We start from the raw sequence: 3120 nt of genomic DNA, 5'->3' as shown, positions 1-3120 counted from the left end.
TTTGTCAAAAAGTACTTGCCCTGGCTCAGCACCTGTAGCTCAAGCAGCTAAGGTGCCAACCACATACACCAGAGCTGGTGGGTTTGAATCCAGCCTGGGCCTGCCAAGCAAAAATGACAACTACAACCAAAAAGTAGCCAGGCATTGCGGTGGGCACCTGTGGTCCCAGCTACTTGGGAGGCTGAGGTAAGAGAATTGCTTAAAACCCAGGAGTTGGAGGTTGCTGTGAGCGGTGATGCCACCGCACTCTACCCAGGGCAATGGCTTGAGGCTCTGTCTCAAAAAAAAGTACCTGCCCTGGCGTCCCTGGTATTATGAAATAATATTCATAGCTTCTCTGTCCAGAGCACCCACAGGGTGGGTGCCACACACTTGACAAGGGTTACCTCATCAAACCAGCACAAAGGCCGGCCCAGTGCTAGAGCCAGACCACCTGGGCTCAAATCCAGACCCTGCCACTGAGTAGGAGGTAACCTTGGACACATTCTCTAACCTCCCTACTCCTCAGCTGCCTCGCTTGTAATAGATGGGTGTTGGCACAGCACCTGCCTCTTGGGCTGCTGGAAGGTCACGTGAGTAAATGAGCAAAGCCTGGAAACAGGACCTTGGCTTCCCAGGAAGCACGGAACAGCACCTGCTGCCGTTATCACTGGCCTGCAAGTGGGGAGACCAAGGCTCAGAGAGGCTAGGCTTCTGCTCAAGGTGACAAGCTTTTTAAGAGACAGAGCTGGGATTTGATCCTGGCCACTTGGCTCCAGAGCTACTTTTCTTAACCATTATCCTCTGTGGCCTCCAAAGTGCTAGGGGTGGCTGTTTAGAAAGTCCAGGAGGAGGCTATGTTCTTGTGGGTGGGGAGGCAGAGAGGAGTCAGTGGTGAGGAGGTGGCTCCTGGGCCTCTCACTCAGGGGCTCCAGCCGCCTGGGCCCCTCTGACTGGTCCTGGGAGGCTGGCTTTTCCCTTGGTGCCAGGGGATTGTTTTCAGCCTGGTCTGGGCCCGCCTTGGACTCCGGAGACAGGCCCAGGCGTCATACTCCCTCCTGTCTCCCCATTCTCGTCTGCAGGGGTGGGGGCAGCCAGGATTCGAAAGGCCCCAAAATAAATGGACCTCTTATCTGATCTCCCAGCCTGGCCTGTTATCTGATCATTACATAATAGCCAGGCCCAGGGCCTCTCCCGCTGGCTGACGGCATGGAGGAGGTGGCCCCAGGCGGCCCCAGCAATGGGGAGGAACTGGGGTTCCTGGAAGTCTGGGGACAGGGCAGGGAAAGTCCAAAGGGAAGGAGGGAGGCACTGCACTAGTCTGCAGCCCAGACCCTGATCAGGTGGAGAGAGGTGGGTCCCAGGCCCAGCTGGGTCAGCTGTGTGCTGTGGGCCTTTGCTGTATCCTGCCTCTCCGTGCCCCAGTCTCCGCATGTGTAGAGCAGGAGCTGGTGGTCCCTGGTAGGGAAGGGAGATGGTGCAGGGAGATGGGTGACTGGTGGGGCAGAGAGTGATGAGATAGCAAGAACTGACACTGGCCTTTGGTTGTACTGGGGTGAGGGAGACCCCAGTGATACCCACCAGAGCACCGTTACCTGCAGGCTGCCCCAACCTGCCACTTTATCCCACCCCTTAGACACTCAATTCTTCTACAGAGACTGAAGTCAATAGAATAATTTTTTTTTTGAGGCAGTTTTACTATGTCACCCTCTGTAGAGTGCTGTGGCATCACGGTTCAGAGCAACCTTGAACTCTTGGGCTTAAGCGATTCTCTTGCCTCAGCCTCCCAGGTAGCTGGGACCAGAGCGCCTGCCACAGCGCCCGGCTATTTTTTGTTGCAGTTGTCATCGTTGTTTTAGCAGGCCTAGGCCAGGTTCAAACTCGCTAGCCTCAGTGTACGTGGCTGGCATCCTACCAACTGAGCCATAGGCACTGCCTGAAGTCAATAGAATAATTATAATAAAAACAACTGCCACATGCCCTGTCCCATGGAGTCCTCCTAACAACCTCTCTGGATTGTGTTGGTTCTATTCTTACTGTCATTTCACAGACCAGAAATTGAAGCTGCAGGAGGTGAAACCATTCACCAACAGGTAGTGAGTGTTGGACCTGAAATTCAAACGCAAGTCATTCTGGCTCCAGTGATCTTGCTTTGAACCAAACTATTGCCAAGGCACTCTGGAGTCCCTGAATAGGGCCAAAACCAGGACTTGTGAAGCCTGGGCCTCCGTGGTGTCCAGATGTCCTTGTGCAGGGCTTCTCTTCCCAGGACAGAGCCGAGAGTGGTGTGCCATAGCAGGGGACAGCCATCTTGCACCCTTTTCTGACCTCTAGGGGGCCAGAGGCCAGCAAGCTGTGGAAAGGTGAGGAAGGAGGCCGAGTGAGGCTACAGACAGCTTAGGACTCAGAAGAAGCCTCCCTGCCCCCCTCCTCAGAGCTGGTGTTGGCTGGACATGAGGCCAGTCCCTCCGTGCCCATCTTTGATCTCCAAGAAAACAGGAAGTGAGCGCGACAAGATGGAGACACAAACTTCCAAACAGTCTCCCCTTCTCTGTCCTCCTTCCCTCCTCCGGAGCCCCCCCTTCCCCCGGCACATTCCTTAGGACGAGGTGTAGGGCCCTCATTTCCTCTTCCTCCTCTGCTAGGTCAGGGTGAAATTCCATTCCATTCCCTCAGGACCTGCGTTTCCGCAGACCTAGGGGCAGGCTCTGCGGCCTACTCTGGCAGCCTCCCTCTAACCTGGGCGGCCTTCTGGACTCACCCAGTCCCTTGGGGCCAAGGAACTCTCAACCCTTTTGGCTCCTTCTTCCCAGCCACCTCCAGGCATGGGAGGGAAGCTTTGTCTCCCTATTTCAGCTCTTACCTGGTGGCCTGGTTTCACATGTGGGCCTTGCCATGCTGTTGGGGTCACTAGACGTAGCAAATGAAAGTACAGGACAGGTTGGGTGCAATGGCTCACACCAGTAATCCGAGCACTTCGTATTTTGGGAGGTGGAAGTGGGAGGATTACTTGAGGTCAAGAGTTTGAGACCACCCTAAGCAACATAGCAAGACTACCCCCACACACACAATTTTAAAAGTTAGTTGAATGGTGCTCGCTTCGGCAGCACATATACTAAAAAATTGGAACGATAGGCTCGG

General features: G+C 54.8%; 1 protein-coding gene across 1 annotated transcript in view; it reads left to right on the top strand.

The window, feature by feature from the left end:
• The window catches only part of ENG (endoglin), a 38613-nt gene that overhangs the window by 6993 nt on the left and 28500 nt on the right, over positions 1–3120 (top strand). The window lies entirely within an intron of this gene.

This window comes from Otolemur garnettii, unplaced genomic scaffold, assembly GCF_000181295.1.
Source record: "Otolemur garnettii isolate 467f Iridium unplaced genomic scaffold, OtoGar3 scaffold00014, whole genome shotgun sequence".
NCBI lineage: Eukaryota > Metazoa > Chordata > Mammalia > Primates > Galagidae > Otolemur > Otolemur garnettii.
The sequence above is the reverse complement of the archived record's forward strand: the minus strand, read 5'-3'. Positions and strand labels throughout refer to the sequence as shown.